The 24521-nt window shown below is 43.5% G+C and overlaps 1 long non-coding RNA gene across 1 annotated transcript; it reads left to right on the forward strand.

The window, feature by feature from the left end:
• Positions 1 to 930: 930 nt before the first annotated feature.
• Positions 931 to 24112, forward strand: LOC144375991 (uncharacterized). The gene is made up of 4 exons (XR_013435964.1): positions 931 to 1138; positions 4912 to 5152; positions 6349 to 6480; positions 17386 to 24112. It is a non-coding gene; the product is annotated as an uncharacterized LOC144375991 (long non-coding RNA).
• The last annotated feature ends 409 nt before the right edge of the window (positions 24113 to 24521 follow it).

A 24521-nucleotide genomic window follows, 5' to 3' on the forward strand; every position in this document is an offset into this window, starting at 1 on the left:
AATTTCAGAACAAGATGGTGAATGATAATTTTATAAGAAATGGGTAAGAAATTTAAAATAACTATTGGAAATGTTTTCAGAAGCTAATATATAAAGGAAATGAAATGTTCTCAAATTCCAGAGTATAATCCCTGATGATTTAGAAATTTTGAAACTGGAGTCTTACAGTGGTACTTGGATCAGTTGGTGGGACCCAGTATAACTGTACGCATTGATAAGTTATTGGGAAAAGTCTGTGTTAGCCAATAATATCCAGTGACAATCCCTCCCTTTCCTGACACCACCCTCTCAATGACTCCTTCCCAGAATCTCTGTGCTACTACAATCTAGAAACCAAGATTCGATGCCCATTGCAGAATCCTGTTCTGGGGTCAGCATGCATTCTGACTGGTCAGTGCTTGTGCTTCCCAGTTGTTCAATGTCTTAAATATCTCCCTGAGTGTGTCCCGTTTCACCTGCAATGTGTAAGCACTTCCAGGGAGATATGCAAAGGCAAGGTCACCTAGCTAAAATCCATCAGTTACACTGTGGAAGGAGCTTCAATTCTCGTGGGTGATGATTAAAACCCATCACTCAGATTAGAGTGGCCACTACGTAAAGTCATGTCTACTATTCATCCTAGGTGCTTGAAGAGTGGGGAGAGACATTTAAAGAGAGATTGCTTTCCCATTTCTTAGACATGCAATTATTTCTTCTCTGCAGGTGATTTATACTAACTGCTCCCCAACAAATTAGTCTTCCACAGTTGTGTTTTGAACAGTCCACTTATCTAATCTTTACCTTTCTAGAAGAGTGCAAATGATTTATAAAGATGGAGCAATCATGAAACAGATTGTTTGCAAATAAAATGCTAAAGCCAGCAAGGTGCAGAGGTTAGGGCCCCAGCCAGTCAGGTGACATTTAAATCAATTCAAATGCTTGCAACATTCTTCCAGACCCTACTGAATGATCTTCCTCTCTCTGCCCTCTCCCTTCCTCCCTCTGCCTCCTCCATTCCCCTCTCTTTCTCTCCACCATCACTGCAGCTGTCAGCATAGGAGTTCAAGATAGCTGAGCTGCAGGGCAGAGGTATCCAAAGGTATCCAGGCCCCTGATCCATTGGAAGGAGAGCTGCCAATCAACAGTGCACTTTGCTGAGGTGAGAGGAAAATCTGTTGGGCTGAGCCATTGGTATTTGGAAGTTACGTCTTCAATTCTTATTGGTCACTCTCATGCAGTCTTAAGTATTTAGTTAATCTTTCTGTTGATAGTCATAAAGAAATAAAACTTATAAATATTCTCTCTCTCTCTCTCTCTCTCTCTCTCTCATCCTGGGCCTGTGTATGGTAGTCAAGTGTACTACAGCCCAGCCCCTCATTTTAATTTAAATTGTACTGCTTCTCTATAGGAACATGGCAAAATTTCATTGCCAACACCTTCATTTTGAGAAATATAAGAATTACTTGGTTCTTTTGGGTGAAATAATTCTAATTTGATACGAATTTTGTTAGATCCGATTCTCACTGTAGAATAACATTATCCACCAGAGATTTGAGAATTCAGAAAACAAGTTGGTTGTAAAATAAAAAAGTTAGCAATGAAGAAAAATAAGCACAAATTCTTTTTTTCAGGTATGTATTTTATAGACAGTTTTACTATGTATTTACGTATTTATTACGTGAATATATTTAATAGACAGTTTTAGGCCACTTATCACTAAATATTTAAAGAAAGAGAGAGAAATTTAGTTAGTGGCATAGGGAGATTTTCCCAAGTTGATTAATTCCGTGCAAAGAAAAATACTATAACATTCCCTAAATTTTTACTTTCTGTAAAATTTTTCTTTCTTTCTTTCTTTCTCTTTCTTTCTTTCTTTCTTTCTTCTTCTTCTTTTTTTGATGAAATAGACAATGCTTTCCCTGGTCTCTCAGGTAAAGGCCAAAAAATAACTGGAAATAACTGTTTTTCTCTTTCTCTGAGGAAAAACATGAGTGCATAAAACATTTAAATTCAGCATAATATTGTTGTTTGCCAGGGATGTATCATTTCCCCCTAGGAAGTTGGCCCAGAACTGGATAATCCTGCAGAATGATCAAAAAGTGAGAATGTTAGTTCTGAAGTCTTAGGACACCAAGTCACAGGACTCCCATCTCTTCTTGTCCTTGGGAACTCACGGGGTCGCCAGCCCAGCTCTTCCTCTCAAGTGGGGTTGTGTCTCCAGGGTGGCTTCTGTAGGTTGTCCCTCTTCTCTCGGTTTTACTTAGAAACCCGTCCAGTGGCTTCACCCTCCTCATCCTGGTGCACTGAGCTGGATTAACACCTGCACTATTTTGGTCAAGATAAGTACCCTTGCTCATCTCTGACTCCAGTTCCATGCTAGATGGGGCCTTTCAAAATGCTCTGGCAGAACTTGGTAGGTAGCAAATATTCTTTCAGTGAATTAAGCAATGAATGACTAATTTGATATGTTAGGTCTCAGCGAGGGGAAACCAGAGCTCTGGGATACCCACAGTTCTTGATGAGCAAACAGAAGTGTTCCCATTTGAAGCTTGCTGATTGTGTAACAGCTACTAACTAAATGTAAAGGTCATCTCCCCTTTTGCCCTAACATTATGATCAAAAACACGCACCCATGCTTTTAAAAATAACTCCTCTGGCACTGAGAGGGGCAGAAGAGAGAAAAAAAGAAATGAAAGTGGAGTCATGAGTTTCACTACCCTTCCTGCCAATATATACAAACTCACATCCAAAACATATCTCATTTACATGCCTGTTTATTTTGTTTTTGTGGCTGTCTAGAAGCTGGGACCTTTCTGTTTTTTTTTTTTTTTTTTTTTTTTTTGCTAAATTGAGACAAAGAGATATTAGGATAAACTCCACCCCTATTCAGCTGTGTTCATCCTCACCATGGCTTGGTCTTTCTGTCACCACCTGGGCAGATGTTTGGATCATCACGATACTCAGTGCATTTGTGGGTGAATCACTGGAAATTTGGAAGGAATATTGCAAATTTTCTCATTTTCAAATTTCAGAGTTTTGCTCTAGGAATTGCTAACTTTACCTCTTTTTTTTTTTTTTAAGATTTAAAGTCAATCGTTGTACTGTCTTTGTAGACCACAGATGTGATGTGAACACTGCTCTGGAGTTCTTGGCTGATTTGTGTGCTGTATAATTCACTCTTCCCCAAGGGCTTTTGTCTGGGTCCCAGGCTCCTGCTGTCCTCAGAACATTCTGCCATTTGTGTGCTCTCAGTCAGGACGGTACGCTCCTTGGCCTTCACTGCCCTTAGAACAGGCTGATGCAAATTGTCTGAACCTCAAGACCCACCCACTTCTGATCTAGCTAATGCCATCTTTTGTGACTTTCTCCTTTCAACTGCAGGATCTAACTTTGATTTTAATTTCTCAGGTGGCCCTAAGCTCTCTGTGCTTTCCTTCTGACTATTTCACCCTTTGGAACGAGCCATTCCTCTCTCTCTCTGCTTCTTCCTCATTCTTGACGCAGCTACTCCCACGCCTCCATCCAGCTCCCTTGGGGAGCTGCGAGCCCTGCCTCCCCCATGTGGATCAGGAGCCCTTGAGGATGTTTTCCCTCTTGACAGGTTGATCCCACTGCGGTAACCATTAGAGTGAGCATTTAATTGCTCAAACCAGGACACTGTTCAGAAAGGGGGAAACTATCAATAATTACTCTGGGACAACACCCATAAATCAAGACTGTCCAGGGAAAACTGGTCTGTCTTGTCAGTGTTTCTAGAATTTCCTGTTGAATTGCATTCTTCCTTCACTGTCTATAGCTTACTGGGAGAGGAGAACCCAATTGGATTTTGTTTTCTGCTTATTTTCAAATTTGCTTTTTTCTTGCTGCCTAATGCATGATTGGAGCTCAAAAAAATAGTAACCAATGTGCAAAACAGCAACTGTCCATAGAAATACGAAAATGGCTATACATAAAAGCAAATCTTGATTAAAAATTATAATAGCAAAATAAAAAAATAGTGTGCATATGTGCCTACTGTCTGTCCGGCAATGAGCTGGTTACCCTAAGTTGAGGGTGCTGTGGAATAGGAGGTTGAGGAGCTGGGGTTCACATAGAGTAGCAAATGCCAAACCACCGTGCAGTGGTCAGTTTTCTGTGACATCTTGACTGGATCCTAGGATGCCCAGATAGTGGGGTAAACCTCATTTCTGCACGTGTCTGTGAGAGGATTTCTAGAAGAGATTAGCATCTGGATGGGTAGGCTGAAGTTGGTCACCCTCACCAGTGAGGGTGGTCCTCCTCCAGGACCCAGGACAGAACAGAACGCACAGGTGGAAGAAGGCAGGGTGTGCTCTTTGCCTGACTCTGTGGGGACATCTATCTTCCCCTGCTTCTGGTTCTCAGCCTGCAGACAGGAGCTGGGGTTTGTTACACCTGTTCTCCTGACCTTCAGCTTGGGACTTCTCAGCCTCTGTAACTGCGTAAGCCAGGGTCTTACAACAGATGCCATTATACAGAAATGTCAGATAGAAAAATGGACAGATGGACAGGAGTTCTCCTCTGTGGGCTCTGCTTCTGTAACACATAAGCCTCTGGCAGGCTTCTCTCACTTCCAAAAGGCTTCGTTCTCACAGCTCCCAGGACTTGTCTGTCTGAACATTCTGCTCCTTTTTGATTTGTCCCTTGAACTGTCCCTAGGGCTCAGTAGCCAATACAGGTCATTATATTTATATGAGTTATTATAATTACGCCACAAAAACCAATTCCTCATTTTGGTAGTGTTGCAGGAGATGCTGAGGAAAGGGGAAAAGGAGTATTTTTCTGGCCAGGAATTGGTGATGAGGATTAAGCTCTGTTTTTGTAGTTAGAGCGCACACACCCTCACACGACACACACACGCATGCAGCATTGGATGATAAACCTCACCACCCTGACCTTGATTTCTGCTTCCAGCTCTGAGTCCTTGATGTGACAGGGAAGCAGCCGCCTACAAGGACTGGTGTTTCTCTTCCTTCTCCTCAACTCCAAGGCCAGCTTCAAGGGACTTGAAGAAATCTGGACAGCACCAATTATGGACCTTCTCTTCCACCTTGATGGCTTATAGTCCAGGCTGCTTTTCACATGTGGGGATTCCCTTCTGCTTTCTCTCAGTTTGTGCTGAATGGCAGATGAGCTTTGATCTTAAGACAAAAATGTGCGTTTTAAACTTCTCCAACCGCCTTTATCCTGTGCTGTCTATGCATTAGAATGTATTTTTGGTTTTCGGGTCCCTTAATACATCATTTCTTCCCATGGTAGCACGTCATAACCTGACGGGTAGCAAGTATGATTGTGTGGTGCCAAGAACAACCAAACAGGGTTTAAAGTATGAGCCTGATAGTTGCCGGGGCCAGCCAAGTCTGAAACTGAATACAACGGAAATCATAGCGTTTTCCACCCACGGAGGACGTGGGGAGGGACGGGAGGGGCAGTGGCCGGAGTCCCCCACCGCATCCCACAAGGAAGAATTTGCCATGAGAAGCAGTCTTTATAAGGCGATTTTGGTCATTCCGTATCAGGGCTTCACCGCTTCTTATGTGAACGCTCATCAGTTTCTACTCATGAACGGAATGAAGTATAAAAATTTTAAAGAATAAATGGCAGAGTTGGGAAGTGCCATGACACTTCCCAAGGATGGGAACATAGCTTGGAGTTCAGATTGCTTTTTAAAGAATTTCACTCCAAGAGCTACTGGGGGTATTTTAATTATAGTTGGAGGCTTAATCACTATTTTCGAATCAAAGCCTCAATTTGAAGTCATTAGGGGTTTGGTGCTTTCAAAAACAGATTTGATTTTGCTATGTTTTAATTTCTCTTTTTGATATGCAAACACTGAATCATGTATTCTAAGTGTTATCATTATTCTTATTTTTGTCAAAGGAGAAAATTCTAGAATTGTTAAGAGGGATAAATTAAGAACCTTAAAGAATAGAGAGGAATTCCTTAGAGATTCTGCTTGGTGTTCTGGCTTCACAAACTTTCCTTCAGTTTTTTTTTTTTTTTGCACAAAGTTGCCTGACATTTCAGAATAAGTTGGCCAAAATTTGTTATTATTTTCAGTACTTCTAGTTGCTAGAAATCCAAGACATCCAGGGAAGGGTAGACATGTTTGATATGGATCAGAGTAAAAAATAGTCATATCCATATAAGTAAGTGCCTTATCATAAATTCATTTGGATACAACTGATAGGAAAGTTACCTGCAAAAAAAATCAAACAAAGCAAACAAACAAAAAACACAAAACAAATAAATAACAATAAAAAGAGTCATTATGGTGTACCATGAATCAGAAACGCTTTGGAGAGCAGTGGGTACGGGAATGAGTAGAATATCATTCTTTTCCTTGAACAGTTCACAGTCTGGTGGAGAGATGAAGATAAACTAATGGCTGTAATTCTGTGTAAGGTGACCTCTAAATGAGACCCACGGAGTTCTACCCGAATGCAGGAGAAGTAATGGATGTCTCTGAGGATGTCACAGAAGGTAAGTGGAACTTGGAGTAAGATGTTGGAAAATGAGAGGTTGAGACAGGGCACTCCTGTGGGTGGGAAAAGTCCCATGAACATGTAAGGAGGTGTGAAAAGTGGTGCATGGATAGTGTCCTGAGGTGAACACAGAGAATGCGGGGGTTCTTGGCAGGAGCCCATTGACCAAGGGACTTTCTTCTGACGCAGAGGGGGCTAAACTTTGGGTGAACCTTCCGGGTCAGATATCATAAGCTTATGAAAAGACAAGTGGCCTCAGGACCAGGACACCTGTGTACAAATCGTGACCCTGTCATTAGCAAGAAGTATCCTCCTTTCAGGCAAGTTCGTTACCTTTCTTCTCTCCAAAAGGAGGCAATGGCCGCATCACCAAAATACCAATTTACAGGTTGACAATAATGTTTCATGCAAAGAGACAGTGAGAAAAATAAGTTTCGTGTGTCTCCAAAACTAGAAGTGCATTTGATTCCTGTTCTAGGAGTAGTGGATTCAGCTTATAAAAGGGACTGAATTTATGTGGTGTCATCAAGCAGGAGACTTGACATATAGGCTGATGATCTGCAATACCCCCAGTGAAATGATATGAATGAAGAATGGGGAATTGCATTCTCTAAAACAAGAGAAGAAATAATGGCCTGAGACAAAAGACAGTACTCTTTTTTTTTTTTTTTTAAATGAGTCTTAAAAGCCTTCCTAATCTCAGAAGTATCTGGCCTGTGTTGCAGACTCCCTAGAGGGGCAGGGAAGTAGGGGGGCTTTTCTGAGATGTCCAAGGGCAGCAAAGTGAGCTATTGAGTTGTGGAAGAGAAAGAAGGAATCCAAGAAGGCCATGATCTGTGGGCGAAAGGGAAGGAACAATGGTCTTCGAGGAAGCTGGAAGCTCCAACTTGGAAGGAGATGTCCCTCTAGATACCTTCTCCCCACGACTGTGATTGGCGGTCATCATCAGCGCAGCTACCCCAGGAGCACAGGGCCCAGGATTCCTTACTTCCTTGTAGGTAAGTATTGTTCATTGAGCACCTGTTACACTGGGTGCCATTTTACTCTCTTCTTTATTTACTTCTCAGAATAGTTCTGAGGAGAAAGTAAACCCACAGAAATCTAATAGGTTGAACGCCTGCTAAGTCTCCCAGGTGATGCCAAATGGGGTCTGGTTTACAGCTCAATGCTGCCCTCCAGGTAACTATTGTAGTGTTTAAGAGTGTAGCTCCCTGCCCCTGCGTCATGTCAGAGGTCCCTGAAGCTTGGAAGGCGTCCACAGAGCTGCCCAGTGTAAGAGGCTGCATCAGGCTTTGAACCCAGAACTCTTCCACTCCAAGGGCTGCACCTTGGTGAAGCATCTTAGAAGAGTCTGGCTCACCAGTTCCCCAGAGAGACTTGCTTACGGTCTTCTGGGAGATTTTCCTTAATAAAAAATGCTCCATTCACATCTGTCCCTGCAGGTGGCAGAGACTCCGTGTAAGGGGCTAACACATGACCACTGGAAGGGCATCCATTTTTCTTCCTTTCTTCAGTTAAGTTTCTGAATTGGATCCAGCTGTTCTTTGATGCAGAGGCCAAAAGACCCCAATATCCTGCTCTTTGTTTTCCTGAAAGTTATTGGTCATTGTTAACCATGAAGGCCAGGTTGGAACCCCTTAAGGAGCTAAGCATTTGGCCAGTGGGTGCTGGGATCAAGGTCATGGTACAGCAGAGGTTGATGGCATTTCAAGATGAAGCCTCTTTTCCAAGCCTGGCTAATGGCCTATGTGGACCTTGATGAGAAATTGTCTACAACTAGATCTAACAATGAAGCCAGCTGGTTATCCTCACTGTTGACTTAGAACAGATAACAATACAATAATGATAATCATAATTCTCATCAATTATCATTCCACGTTAACTACTGTGTGGATCTGCTGGTAACCATATGTGTCTCCAGAATTTTATCTCTAACAGAGTCCTGTCTGTCTGCACAGGATCTTGTACTAGACACATGTGTCTTCTTTATCCTGTCTTGGAAATGTCAATTCAGTACCCATTTTTGAGGCACAGAAATGGAACCGTAAGGTTAATGAACTTTTCCAATGTACTCTACCTAGTTAATGACCAAAGTGGGGGAACTAACAAAGAGACATGTACTGAGAATCTCAGAAGGCCAGAAATCAGTTGCAATGGGAGAGAAAATAAAGGGACAGGGAGAAAAGCAAAGTGAGAAATTGGGAGAAACTGTCCACCTCTTATACCAGGCCAGCATTACCCATGGCTGCCTGTGGTGCTTTTCCTGCATTTTTATCTTTTGGTTTTCCCAGCCAGAGGGGGCAGATCAATTTGGACTGGCACAATCCTACTCACGTCTAGAATGAATTGGGGTGACCAGATTTCCTACCCAAGAACCACTTCAGTCCATACCCTTATGGATCAGCTTGGTCAGAATAGGAAACTCGCCCACAAAATTAAACTTGGAACTCAGAAGGGATTTTTCATCTTGCAAATGTCAGATGTGCTAGAGGGGCCGCTGGTGACTCACTCCCCCTTTCAAGGAATCGAGGTTTGACTCCCCAAGGAATAATGAGCTTCGGCTCACTGGCGCCCAAGGAACTAGCACAATGGGCAGATGTCCGAATTCCACTGGCCACGTCCCAGATGCAAACAATAGAACGCTGGCCAACTTCAACGGAGGAGAGTCTCTGAAGCCATGGTATTGCTTTGGCGGGCCAAAAACGCATTAGGAGACTGCAGTTATCCACAGAGTCTCACTTCATAAAGAAGGAAGGGACTGGGGAGGGACGTAACGTGAGCTCACATTCTGTGATGGAGCTGGAGAGAAAGTGCTCCTATATTTTGCCTCTTTGCCCTCTTCTTGGATGATGGATTGCCTCAGTTTTATGAAGCGCTGGAGCTAAATCCCTTCAGGGTTGGGAGCACATGAATATTAATTGGTCCCAAATAAGAGGAGCAAGGCCTTGCTCATTGCCAGTCTGGGAGAGTCATCATCCTTGGTCATTTCCATGATCTTTATTTTAAAGGAGCTCTTTTGCTGTGGGAGAAATCCAGCATCAGACTGGGGAAGGAGATGTCTCGGAAGCTTTCTCCACTCATCAGTTATTTAGTTCTTTAAAAATTGCATCATGTTATATAGGTCTGTAAAGACACTGGATTATCCAAACAGATCCTATTTCATGTACTCGAAAATGGAGGCAGATAACAAATTCAGTGTAAGCACGTTTTAAAGTTCCTAGAAGTTTGTCTATTTGAGTATTTACTTTATGTAGTACTTTCCCATATATTATCATCCCTCAAGATAAATAAAGCAGGTATTGTCTTTCCTCGTCTACAGGCAAAATCAGCCTGTAATAACCATCTCACCAGGAGTAGATCACAGTGAGAGTGGGAGAACTGGGCCTTTAACCAGGGTCTCCCAATTCCAGCTCCCCCATTTCCCCATTTTTATATAAGTCCTACCCAGTACATACGGACCTCTCCCTGCTTTCAACTGTCCATGCCATTTACATGATTGACCCCACCCATGACATCTTCTCCATAAACAAGAGCAGGAGGTGGGTGGAACCTCAAAGAAATTGCATTTGGAAAATTCACCTGGGACCAAGCAGCAACTTTGGCTTTCTTGGATGTATGAAAACTCTGGGCGCAAACCATTTGATTTAGAGGAGGGATATCCCTAACTTTAAAGGGGAGTAGAAATGCTAGGTGTAGGGGCATATGTCTGTAATCACAGTGACTCTGGAGCCTGCCTCAGTAGCTTAGTTACACCCTTAGCAACTGTCTCAAAAAAAAAAAAATTAAAAATGTGTGTGTTTGGGGACTGGGGAATGTAGCTTAATGGTTAAGGGCCCTGGATTCAATATCCAGTACCCCCCCCCCCAAAAAAAGAGAGATGGGGGCATTAGAAATGATCTCCTAAATCATATGTAGAGAGGTGAGTTTTCCTGATGAACGCATCTCTGTCAACCACACTAAGACAGTGAGAAGCATTAAATGCAGATTCATTTGCCTGGGTAGGAACAAAAATATTTTTAAAAATCACATTAAGTCATTTATAGGGGTTTTTCTCAGAGCCACTGAAAAATCTATGCACAGTTAGTTCACTTGGGACGTAATTTTGAAAACCAAAGAAGACTTTTGCTAAATTAGGGGAAAATAAAACAGAACTCTCCCCTCAACTTCCAGAAGATTCAAGCCAAGCCTGAGTTGTATCCCTCTTAGATTTGGAATGGGTTCTAAACTTGGCAATAAGGCACTTGCCCATCCCTACTGGAAATCTCTCAAGAGACTTGGTTCCAGCTTTCAAAAACTTGCAGCCCAAATCTATTTGGCTTCACATCTGAACCTTTGCAATGTTTGACATCTATTAGAAATTACCACGTAAACTTCAGAAACTTAAAAATTAAGCCGAACTCCAATGGGCATATGAAGTCAAGCCGATAAGGTTACCACGTAACTTAAGCAAACACTGAAACCTGCCTGCAAGCCCGTGTGAAGTCTCTCTCTCATTTTTGGCATGGACTCAGAGATCTGTGGAGATATTAATGAGGAGGAAGAGGAGGGGCATCTCATTTTCCCCTACTAATCCATCACAGCCATGCAGCTGCTGTGTTCTCCGACCTCAGAGCCCAGAGGTTCTGAAGCCGGCAGAACAATGACCCCCTGTGAAATCAAGAGTTCTTTAAGAACAAGGTGATAATTTTTGTTAATCTGCACTAACCCAGTGAGCTAGTAACAGAATAAGAAAATTATGACCTTGACTTCACAAGAGATTGGCAGTCTCTAAGCGGGAAGCTGGAAAGACCCGGATAAGCTTGCTCACAAAGACGGAAAAGTGCTTACAGATCTGATAAGATATTAAATCCAATTTGGAACTCTCTAGTGAACAGAGAGGAAGTAGCCAATCAGGAAGGTCTGATCTGGCCTAAAAGCCAAGAGGACCCTCAAAAGTGGCTGATGGACTTTGGGGTTGGTTGGTTTGCCTGTTTCTTTAAAGGATGCTTAATGCAGGTACAGCTGCCTGCTGTGTTTTGGCCCTTGTCAACGTTGAGGGTTTGGTAGGCTTTGTTTGTGAATATCTGAGGCTCATGGAAAGGCAGTCTATGCAGTAACATGTGCTATATCCATTTGAGGCAACAGGAAGTAGCAGGAAAGGGCTTGTGGCATCTGGGCCCAAACTTTCTGCCGATTGAACAGCCGTGTGACCTTGGGATAAACAGCTTTGTTTCTGATCCTCAGTTTCTTCAATAATAAAGGATTATTATAATATCTTTCAGAGTGTCATTGTGAAAGTCCAATGATATAATATAGAGGCAATCACCTAGCACAGAGTGTGCCCTAGACTTATGTTTTAAAAGAGTCTTTTAAATCTATGAGGGAATGCAGACCCCGTCTCTCTCTCTCTTTCTATGCCCCTCTTTTCCATCTTGCCATATGATTGCTTATATAACACAACTGATGTAACCGGCTCTCAGGAATGTTATTTCATGATATTGTGCTAAGTATTAGACTCTTCTGTAAACAGGACAGGCTTACACCTCAAAATCAAGGGGAAGAAGGAGATAATGTGTACAAATATATATTCATTTTTATTTTCTTCCTTCTCTTTTCCCTTCTACTGATTTCATGAAGCACCCTTCCTGCTGCCCTTAAATTTATCGTCATTAATTTTTCTTAAAAGATAAAGTGGCCAGGACTAGAGTACCATGATTACAGTAAATTATTGGAGTCCTGAATTTAACTTAAAGGATACAAAGTCTCAACAGGACCTGTTTTTTGGTTCTGTGGATTGAACCCAGGGGTACTTGACCACTGAGCCACATCCGCAGCCTTTTTATTTTTTAATTTGAAACAGGATCTCACTAAGTTGTTTAGGGCCCTTGCTAAGTTGATGGGGCTGCCCTTGAACATGCAGTAGATCCTCCTGCCTCAGCCTCCCGAATCACTGGAATTACAGGTATGCGCCCCGTGCTTGGCTCAATCACAGTTTTTGACCAATGACGTCAGATCCCTGAGATGCAGGTGTGCCTTTATGGCACACAAAGCTTTCATGAGAATGATGGAGAATGCCCTGTCCTTCAGTTCCATGTCTCCCACCCCAAGAGAACTGGCCCCGCATTGTTAGTTCTGCTGTAAACAGAATAACACATTTTCTTACATTTTATTATATTTGTGTTTTCTAGGTACCGTGGCAGCAAACTGAGTGATAACTAGAATTACAATAATTTTAAAGTACTGCAAACTATTTCTCTTGATGGAAATTCTACCTTTTGGTTAAATGATAGTGTTTAAGTGAACAAAACAATACAGCAAAACAAAGTGCTGATATTTCTCTGTACAGATGCAGCTTTCATTTCCTCATTCTTTCTGTTCCCATCTTCGTTGGCTTAGGAATGATTATTTTTCATGCCAATTAACTCGGCTGGAATCACGAGCAGTTCATCTGCTTCGGTGTCCTGTACAAGAAAAGTCATCCCATGCGCTCCCAGGGCCCCACAGATGAGGTTCTCATGACTCCGTTAATCCATAAACTCCTTGGAAACCTCCCAGGAAGCTTCAAGGAGAGGGTGTGCTTCACGGTGGTCTCTTTGCCCCACATCGTATCCCCTGCTGGCCACTCCTTTGGTTGGAAAAGAAAGCACCTACTGGAGAAGGCAGTTACTCTTCTTCTTTAGTAGAAATGTAGATATGTGTAGAAGATATCAGCACTGATGCTTCTGATCACTTTATTGGTCACCGTCTGATGCATCTGACCCTCCATATCCATGAGTTCTACAACTGCACATAGAGGAACAGAGATATTAGGGACAAAATTGTGTTTGTACTGAACACATATGGATTGTTTTCTTGTTCTTTATTCCCTAAAGAGTGTGGTCTAACAACTCTCTGCATAGCATTTCTATTGCATCAGGTATCATAAGTAATTTAGACATGACTTAAAGTGAAAGGGAAGATGTATATATGTTAAATGCAAATACTGCATAATGCTACATAAGGGACTTGAGTGTCCATGGGTTTGGTACCCACGGTGGGGTCCTGAAACCCATCTCCCACAAATACTGAGGGACATCTGTAATCAGTGCTGATTGTTATTGAAGACTTCCTGGTGCTGCTGGGCATGTAGCTAAGTGTGTGGTGGTGACGCGTGAATTTCAGCATCCTATCCCTCGTCTTGTGATACCATTTTGAGGATGGGAACACGGACTCAAACATAAGGGAGATGAAAAAGATCACTATTTTCCCAGAAGAATATTCTGATGAGCTGACAAGTAAGACTGAAGCTGAACATAAGACTTTAAATTGTTTATAATGCATTCGCCTATACCCGAGTATCCTGACCATCTAGTCAAGGTTTGGGACTCAGACATTTAAAAACAAGGAAATGGAAATCACAACAGGGATGGCTCATATATTTTAGTATGTCCTGAATGTGAATCGATACCCTGGGAGGTTTCTGATTCATGGCATACCATGAAGTGACCCAGGGGCCTTTCAGCACTCGGAGTGGCATCCAGCTTGCTTGCCTTGGCCAGGACAAGAAAACCACAGCTCACTGCCAAGCTCCAACACACTCAGCAGAAGACCAAAGGATCCCGCGTGAGAGAACAGGTCCCGCAGCACTGACTCCATTTACAAAGCTCTGGGACACCCAGGGGATAGTCTGTCTTGACTTCTGACACCGTTAACTACCACCCTGCTACTTCTCTTTACGTTTCTCACCTTCTTCAAATAGGAGGGGAGAAAGGAAGCCTCTCCAGCACTCTGCCTTGGAGAAGGAAAATCTTATCTGAGCCAAGGCACCCTTCTGCGGAGTCCTCCTTGCCTTTGCTTTGGTAACCGGTTACCTCTATTAATTGGCACACAAAAACTTGCAAGGTTGGGTGGGAGGAGGGACTAGCAATGCTTAGTGTGCAAGTTAAACGTCAGAGGGAAAACTAGAATGAAATAAACACGTCTGTATCTGGAAGGTGGAAGAGCCTAGAGTAGAACGGTCCTGGCTGCGGAGTTCGGGGTTCTAAGGGCCGTTCAGAGCAGCACCTTGGGCCAGAAGTCCACAGCAGCCTCCTGCAGCGCTCTCGAGGCCCGCTGCATCCACAAATGCTTTGGGTTTGCAGCAAACGTAGGCCTCCTCTGTCTTCTCCTGTTCTCTTGAATTAAAATCAAAGGATCACCAGTGGAAACTGAAGACCTCACTTCTTGGTTTAAGCAAAGTGTTGAGTGATGGATGTTTGTCTGCCTATAAAGAAGGAAAGGAAAATACAGAGGATGAGAGGCCTGAGCCGGACCCCTGGGGGACATTGGGCATGTCCACTGACCCTCACACCTGGGACATGAGGGAGCACGGGTGTAATGGGGGCCAATACTAGGCTTAATAGAATGAGCTGAAATGAGTGAATCTTTATGGATCTGGTCATCTGGTGAGGCCAAGGAACCCCGCATAAAAAGGGCCGAGTAATTCTGGAGCTTTTCTGTGCTGGATTAAATTATCAAAAGTGACCAGCACCCACCACCGATAATAGTGTTCAGTCTCTCTCTTAGTAATATGACTCACGTAGATTTCTCTTATTAGGAAATTCATCTCAGGGCATGAGATTGGATTTATGTCGTAAGGCATTGCCAAAAAAACAAACTCTTCCCATGAAAAGAGCTGTGTTCTTTTCCTTCTGAGGTCACTGAGGATATTTTAAGTAAAATGGAAGGTGCTTCTATCTTACGGTCAAAATACGATGGTTCTTGATCTCTTTAAGGAGTAGCAATGTACTAGAATAAACCTGTAGGAGGGTGTGTAGGCGGGGTACCCAGGAAGATCCTCCTGGGGTGCGAGTTTCCATGAAGACACGCGGAAGCCAGTCCTAGTTGGGGTGGGCAGTAGGAGCCAACCTTGTAAATGTAAATTGGTGAAGAATAAGTCCATTCAGAAAACCATCTGTATGGATGTCCATGAGTGATAAAAAGGGGACACACAGGGGAACACATTGGGTAGGGGGCATGGACAGGTGTGGATGGGGAGGTGGGGTGGCACCGGGAGGGATCCTGGATCCTCCGGGTGAATGCAGCTGCCTGTTTGGTTGCTTCTTCCCACACTTCAGGGAGGAGGGCAGGGCCCCCCAATATTCATAGATGTCTGGTGGGGGTGTTGAGAAAGACAGGACTTCAGCCACAGGGAAAGTAGATGTGCAGGCATTCCTCACAGTCTTAGGGTCTTCCGTTTTAGAATATCTGGGACGAGAGAGGAGTTGAATGTCTTGCCTGGGTTTCATCCCACGACTCACACCCGTGACCCCTTCTCTTTCCTGTGACAGACTGAGGGTCTGCCTGGAAGACCTGTTCCTTGTCCAACCCTGGGGATGGGTGTCTCTGTCTGTAACCACACCAGCCTTGTTTTTATTTATTTACTTATTTATTTTGTTGTCAGTGGACCTTTATTTTATTATTCATTTATTTATTTATATGTAGTGCTGAGAATTGGACCCAGGGCCTCACCCATGCCGGGCAAGCGCTCTGCCCCAGCCCCAGGCCCAGCCCCAGCCTTGTTCTTTTACATTTGTGCTTTGTCACATGGGCTTCCCTTCCAAAGACATTTCTTCTTCCAAATGGCATCATCGTCCTCATCATAACATCAACAGCAGTGATATCTGCCACCTTTTTATTGGATTTTAATTATGTGCCAGATACAGCAAAGGGGGATTTGGAGCCCGGCCACTAGCACCCCGGACTCCATCCTGAGACTGCTGGACTCCAGTCTTACCTCCATGATTCACTAGATGGGGGCCCATGGGCACATCGCTAGACCTCTCTCTCTTTGCCATTAAAACAGGTATGCTACTGTCCCCTCCTGGCCCTACAAAGATGGAATAAATAACGCAGAAAAAGAAGTCTGCTTTGTGCCTCCCTGTGGTTAGCATTTCATATATTTTTAACTATTATTATTTTTCTTTACTCTCAGTGTTTTATTTAATCCTCCCAATAACCCAGAGGGATAATATCATCCCCATTTTACAGATTACAAAGCAGAGGCTTAAAGATATGGGATAATGTATACAAGATTACACATATTATCAGCAATGGAATTGGGGTTTGAATTTTCATCCCTCCCTATAATGACTTTTTTTGCTACTAGGTTACAATATCTGAAGTCCTATTCTCTGAACACATAAGTCAGCACTGTGGCAAGAAGAACATTGTTCGCTTACTCTCCAGTTTTCATGCATTATTTTAGCTATTTCACAAGATTTCTATTCTATGAATCTTTGTGTGTGTGTGTGTGTGTGTGTGTGTGTGTGTGATTTCAGAATACAGGAAGAACTAAAACTCTGACTGCTACTATGAAATCTATAACTACAGGTTTCTGAAGAATGCCTGTCAAGATCTGGTCTAGGAATACACAAGATGTTTGAAATGCTTTTTTTAGTGATAGTCATGAGGCTGACACTCCTTCTTGACTGTGTTAGCTTTCCTTTGCCCTAACAAATAACTTGAGGCGATTAGCTTATAAAGAGAAAAGGTGTGCTTTGGCTCCTGGTTGCAGAAATTTCAGTACCTGACCTAAAGACCTCCCACTAGGCCCCTCCTCTTAGAGTCTCCACCTTCTCCCAATATCACCATGCTGAAGCACAGCTTTAACCATGGACTTTAAGGGAATATTCTAGGTCCAACCTGTAATTCTATCCTACTTAAATTGGGGACATGACCTTTACTTTGTTGCTTCACTTGCGTCTCCTATTTTTAATCCCCCAACTACATTATGTGCATTGTGCATGTCATTTACAGAGGGTCTCCCTCTCCTCCAGAAGGTTAGCTCCAGGAATAAATAAATTTGATCTCTGTTGTTCCCTGCTGTTGTGGAAGAGGGCTGGGCAGATGGACAGCACGTGATATCTAATTTATGAACAAGTGGATATTCTCTTCCATTTTCCAGCAATTGTGAAATCTAGGACCTGAGTCTTTGAGTGGCTCTACCAGTGACTTTTTCTACCAAATGATGCTTGGATACCAAGACCCTGGAGTCTGCATGGAGTCCACTCATTATCCTCCCACGATGCACTTGCTATTCTCAATAGAACGGTGTTACTGAGGGTGATGACTGTGAGTGACAAACTGAGGGGCCATTCAAAAAGGATTGTTGAATATGTGCCACCCACAAAAATCTGGACAGCCCCTGTTCTGCTTCCACCCACGGCCACGTTCAAATAAACACCGGCCCAAGACTGACAGCCACGGAAGACTTGCTTATCTTCGTTATCTGTCCAACATGGTATATTTTTATTCCACATGCGACACAGTCCACGGCTTTCTAAAATTGTCTGATCTCTCTCCATGCAGACATGCTGCCCATCAGCTAAACCCCCTCTCAGATTTCCTGAAACTTCTCCCTAAACTTGCTTGCTTGCTTTTTTCCTCCTTTGTCTCCCCTTTTTATGATGCAGATGGAGTCTCTTCTTGGGATGTGAATTCACCCAGCAGGGTCCAGGCTCCTATCAATAACCTCCTTATGCATTACACACATTCTCCCCAACAAGGGGTCAAGACCCCTGGGAGACCCTGAATTTGTGAAAGGAGACACCATAGTGACAGTGGTGGTTAACAGCACAGACATATTTTTTTCTTTTAACGTAGACACTGAAATCGATGAGGATGTCCTGAGCGCATCCTCTCTTCATTTGGAAGAATGCAGCCATTTGTTAGATCTCACCCATGGCTTGTGGCCGCGGGCTTAGATATTACTCTCAGAGTGACAAAAAATGGTTTGTGGACATAGTTCCAAAGAGGACTTAGGGGGCAAGTAGGAAGAAGGTTTGAAAGTAGCAGGATGGAAAGAAGATTATTAGTTTGTTTTATAATGTTCTCCTGTCTTAGAAAACTTAAAATGGTTTATGTGAGCACAGACTAACCTAAACATTTTAGCCTGTCAATCATAGCGTGTTTGTTGATCTAAGATGAACAGATAGTAAGAGAAGGAGTAGAGGGAAAAGTCTACCCCCAGCTCTGTTATCTTGGCATTAATTTCAGGGTTTTGTTTTCCAACCTGGCTAAATAACACTGAGAAAATAAATGCATGAAAGGGCATACGTGTGTTTAATGTTCTCTAATTTGTTTATGGCAGGGAATCATGGCTCCTCTTACTTGTCCCCTTGAACAACCTCTTTCCCTGTTCCATCCCGCTGCTTGGTGTTTCTGTCCGTGTTTTCTGTTTAGCAATTCTTCTGTGGAGCTCTTTGTGTGTCTACCGTTTTGTGAAGAAAACGAAGGGATAGCAATGGGTGGAGAAAGCCAAAGGCACAGCTTCTGTCCAGGTTTCGATTCCTGGGATCATCTGGGATGGACTGAGCCCTGCGATGTGATCTCTGATGGCATCGGCCAGGCCAGAGGCACCATGTTGGTGTTCCTAAGGGAGGTTCCATAGCTCCCGTTCTTCAACCAAATCATGGCCACATCCCAACACTCAAAGGGCTTTGCCATCCTCAACGAGATGTCAATAAAGTGTGACAAACTTTGGAGCTTGCATCAGAACGGATGGGTCCTATTCCGGATCTGTCACCCTCTGACTAAGAGACCTCCGATGAGTCATTCCGTTTTCTCTGCACTGAAACAACTGGACTAGATGACCAATGACTTGATTTATGACTCACTCCATGAAATGGGAATGACAGAATTTTTCCCTGTCACACGGTAGAGGACATGCTTTCTTAGGGCAATGTCACTCCAGGGGGAGAGAGCTGACTGTCATAAAGACTTCAGGTTCTGGTCTAACATTTGCTCTCACTGAAGCCTCACAGGGCTCCCTGGAGAAGCTCTTCAGCTCTGGAGTGAAGAAAAGTCACCTGGGCTCAGTCCTGGCCCCTTCACAGATAGCCGTGGAATGAAGATCCAGCACTCTTTCTGCCTGTTTCCGTTCCCTCGGCCATACGTGCCATAAAAAATATTTTGAAAATTAAGTTAGTAACAGGGAAATTACAACAAAGACTGGCTTATCATAAGCACTCAATATATATTGGCTGGTATCTTAGGATTTCCGAAAGCCCTAGTGATTACTGATAAAAGGCGACAGGAAGAAGTAAGAATGGAATTCACATGCCGTTTGATTCCCTCAATATAGAATGAGTACTTTCTATATTGTGTGACGTTGGAGGGTGTAAGAGATGCAGAGAAGAGCAACAGGTGGCTTCCAGCTCCACGGAAAACCGCAGGCATGGAGAACAATGGGTAAAGGACTACAGTAGGTAGAACTGCAGGTGACGGCAGAGAGATTCCCAGAGAGCAAATGGTGTAGGGCCCACACAGGGGCCACCCCAGCACAGTCTGGTGACATCAACACAAGGCCCAGGCGCAGGTGCAGCATTGAAACAGCTGCTCAGTTACACTGAAGTTTTGTAGCCTAAGGATTTTTCTGTGGAGCTTAGGAAAGATCTGCAATGTGGCCACAAGTGTGAGCCCTACTCAGTCACTATGGTTGTGTCTCTAAGTCTATGGTTCTTAATTAAAGAGTATAAACCTCAACAACCCACTGTGGTTTTGAGAAAAAGTACAGACTTCATTCTCAACCGAAGATTCTGTTCCAATTTTCACATACAAAACACCTAGCACTCAGTAGCTCCCATAGAATCCGAAATGGTGGTTCCTATAGCCTCGGTGATGAACTTATCCAGAAGTAGTCAGATCCCTTTGTTACCCTGCTAACCCCAAGCATGGCCTACAAATTGGGAAATCAAAGGAAAAATTAGGAGAAGGCAGAGAATTTGCAAGTCTTGCTGCTGCTTCTTACTAGCAGGAAAGTTAACAGATCAGCAGCATCATACATAGTACAGAACATGTGCTACTTCCCTTCCACCGTCTAAGTCACCCCAAACTCTCCCTTGTAATACACTAACCAGAGTCTTACAGCAAAGAAGGGTTGCCACATAAAATGCAAGACACACAGCTAAATTTGAATTTCAGATTAATAACGATCATTTTAACATTAATGTGTCCTTAATGTTGCACGGGACATACGTGTATCAAAAAAGTATCCATGGTTTATGTTAAATTCAAATTTAACTGAGTGTTCTGTATTATTATTTGCTAAATCTGATTCCCCTAAAAGAAGGGAAATCTGGGATGATAATACAGTCTAGTCACGCTGACATATCAAAACCCCTCAGAGCATGGATGAGATTCATAGACTGTGATTACGTTGACCACATGTGCCTTCAACTCTGGGTCATTTAGCTCTGCCAGAGTTACAAGGTTGGAAAACAGTTGATGATGTCCTTCTAGAGCTACCCCTTTAGGAGGATTAGTTGGTAAGGAACCCTCCCTTTACAGGAGGCATGGGTTCAGTTTCAAGTAAACACGTGTCATGTGCCCAGGAAGCGTCACCGTGGTCCAGGAAGATTGACCCTTGAAGAAATGTCTTTGCTCAGAGAAGGCACACAATGACCTGAGGAGCCTTTTCAAAAGCACAGATGTTGGGGCTGACTCCAACACCAACAGGAAAGGAATCTTCAGGTTGAGAATGAAAGTCTGTACTTTTTCTCAAAGCCACAGCGGGTTGTCTAGGTGTGTACTCTTTAATTAAGAACCGTAGACTTAGAGGCACAGCCATAGTAACTGAGTAGGGGGTTCTGTAATGTCTCACGCTTGTGGCCACATTACCCATCTTTCCTAAGCTCCACAGAAAAATCCTTAGACTATGAAACTTCAGTGTAACTGAACAGCTGTTTCAGCGCTGCACCTGCGCCTATGCCTTGTGTTGATGTCACCAGGCTGTGCAGGGGTGGCTCAGGTGTGGGTCTACACCATTGCACTCTGGGAATCTCTCTGCCATCACCTGTATATCTACACACCGTAGTTCTTTACCCACTGCTCTCTATGCCTGCTTGTTTCCTGCTAGTTTATTGCAGGTCTCACTGAGTTGCTTAGGACCTCACTAGGTTACAGAGGCTGGCCTTGAACTTGCAATCCTCCTCAATCTCCTGAGTTGCTGGGACTACAGGTGTGCACCACCATGTCCTGCTCAATCTTGCCTTTGAAAAGAATGTCAGTTTAAACCCCCAGAGTCCTACAGTGCAAATACATCTTCTTGAAAAGATTGGGTTTCTCAACCTTACATCTATCACCCTTTGTGTCTTCTAACTGAGAAGAGGTTTCTAGACAGCTAATGTAGGCAATTAAAAGCATTCTCTTTCATTTAAGTTAATGCAAGGGGGAAGCTTTAAAGTAACTCTGAAAAGTGAATTTGATTGTTTTAATAAGACAGAACATTTTACAATCTGTCAGAGTTGCATTTCCCCCTATCTGATTGACTGTCAGAGCAGAAGGAGGAAGCAAAACAAAATCACACCCTGAAACTGACAGCAATAAATGAAGAGTAAAGAACCTGCAATAAACCAGCAGAAACTACTTTTAAAGTCCGGTGCCGGGGCCTTAGTCTACTTTCTGTGGCAGTAACTGAACACTGGGGCAAACAATAGAGTTCTTCAGCTCATGGTTCTGGGGACTGGGTGGTGGAAGAGCCTGGTGCTGGCACCTGAGGGGCATCTGACGCTGCCTTCCTGCTGCACAACTCTGGAGGGCATCGCACGGAGGGATGGAGAAGGCATGCATCAGCTCAGGTCTCTCTGCCTCATCCTGTAAAGGGCATCCCCTTCTGTGGGTTCCCATCCGGTTGACCTCATCTAGTTCCAGTTATCCCCCAAAACCCCCACCTGCAAATACCATCAGCATATGAATTAGGGAATTGAGTTTCGCAGGACTTTTGGAGGGGACATCCAACCATGGCATGTGGCAAGAGATCGTTGCAAGTTTTCACCGAGCTGTTTGTCAGGGCCCAGTGTTCATGCCTCTTTGCAGTCTCACTGTATCACCAGGTAGCACTGTGGCCAGAACCTGTGTGCAATGAGGAACTGAGAAGTCAGAGGTGAGGAGAGGTTCCGATAAACTGGACCTTCCTCTCCGATTTTGTAGGGAGGAATCAAAGGAAACCACAGACAGTGGGAGTGACGTGGAAAAAAACCGGAAAGAAGGACTCTGCTCCCCATCAGCCCTCCACGCTGTGTCTGTCACTGCCCACAGACAGGCAGAGGGCCACCTTCACTGCCAACAGCATGCCCTTCCTCCTCTTACCAAGGTGGGAAATGACCAGCGTCTACGTGGAGGTGCCTGGTCCAATCGCTGTCCAAATTGTAATTGCTAAATACCAGCTTCTTGTTTAGTTTCTAATCTGACTTGCTTTGTCCACATCTTCCAAATCAACCTAGATCATCTCTGTTTTCAGGAGGAGCCCCAGGAACTCCTGGTGCAGAAGGATACTCAGTCCCATCAACTTGAGCCTTTTGGCCTCATTCTCCCAAAGAAGATTGATTATGTGATCTTCTAATTCGAAGGAACTAGTTTATTCTAGGAGTAAACAGATGTACCCTCCTTGGTAGGTGATGCATTTGTTTCTTACTAAATATGTCAACAGAACCTCAATCTATTCTCCGTGAAACGTTCGTTCCCAATTGCCATATGCTAGGGGTTAAAGGAGGCATGAACATAGCCTTTGGGCAGGGATTACAGATGAACCAGAACTCCATCCTAAACCACAGACACCAGTCACTACCACCTTTCTAATGCAAGGATACACACGAAGGACACTAGCACCTGAGAAGACTCTACTTTGCCATCGACCAAGCTTATCTGAACCCCAGCTCACAGTACTTTGCTAAGTACTTTGCTATTTTGCTAAAGGTGGGTTGTTAAATATGATCCCAGGGAGATGTACTATCTTGCTGAGCTCCACATGGGACATGATGGGACAGAAAAGAACGTAGTCTGCACCAGTCTCAAGTGGACAGATATGGGACCCAGGCAGCCCTTCCACAGCAGTGGGATGAGAGAGAAAGCAGAGCTTCAGAGGTGAAATTCCATCCAGATGTGTGGCCATCTATGCAGCAGTGGCTAGATAAATAGAAGCACAGGCTCAGTTAATGTCTTGGAATCTAAGTTGTAGTAAATTATTCTGCCTGGGAGGACACGGAAGGTAAGAACTTGAGTTGCCTGCCTCAAACATCATGCTGGGTGTGGTCTTTGAGCAGTATTGTTACCTAGTACATTTTTATTCATCATCTTCAACGTGCTCAGCTCTGTGGATAATATTTAAACACATGAAAAATGATGCCTACCTACAGGGTGTGTTGATAGTTTAATCACAAGCTAAATAAAAAAGTTAAATAAAATGTTTTAAATTCCTCACAAGCTAAACTTTAATTCTTGAGATTCAATTGTACTTGTCTCCTTCTTTCCAAGCCCTAGCAGCCACCCTGGATCTTTTAAGCCTTCCTATATTATAATTTAGACCACTGGCTCTCCATAGAGGGAACTTATGGTCTTCAGCGAACATTTAACGACGTCTGTGACATTTTGGGGTGCTCAAAATTAAAGAAGGGGAGGAGGCTGAGATTGTCACTAGCATGTAGAGACCAGAGAGCCTGCTAAACACACCATAATGCACAGGGCAGCGCCCGCACCTGAGGGATATATCCCTGGGTGTAAATAGTGCCCAGGTTATAAAAACCTTGCTTTTCAGCACCTTAAATCATCTTCCTACAGCATGGCCTCCCTCATAGATAGGTCTCTGGACATTCTCTTTACTCATGGCTCTATATATTTGCATGGGCATTATGTAAATAAACATATACATGTATGTAAGCACACATAGATATGTAAATATATGTGTGTATGTGCATGTGTGTATATTTGACTTTACTAGGTGAGTGCTGTGAGGTGGATTTATTTTTCTTTCCAGAGAGGTACACTAAATTTAAACTTGGAGAAAGGGGCATAGGGAAAAATCCATTATTTCAAGTAAAAAATTGAACATTGAAAGCCTTTGTGCTTCCCTCATTAGATGGCACGGCTTCTCTAGATTTTCTTCTAGTCATCAGGAATCCTGTTTTTGTCATAATTTGTGCTCCTGGGCCTTCTGTGCATATATATGAAAACTGGTATTATTTATTCTCTGGCAAACTGAATTTTTGTCCTGTCACTTTTACTTGCAGTGAAAAGATAGCAGAAACAGACTTGGCAGTAGTGTGA

The sequence above is a fragment of the Ictidomys tridecemlineatus genome, chromosome 3 (assembly GCF_052094955.1).
Source record: "Ictidomys tridecemlineatus isolate mIctTri1 chromosome 3, mIctTri1.hap1, whole genome shotgun sequence".
Classification (NCBI taxonomy): domain Eukaryota; kingdom Metazoa; phylum Chordata; class Mammalia; order Rodentia; family Sciuridae; genus Ictidomys; species Ictidomys tridecemlineatus.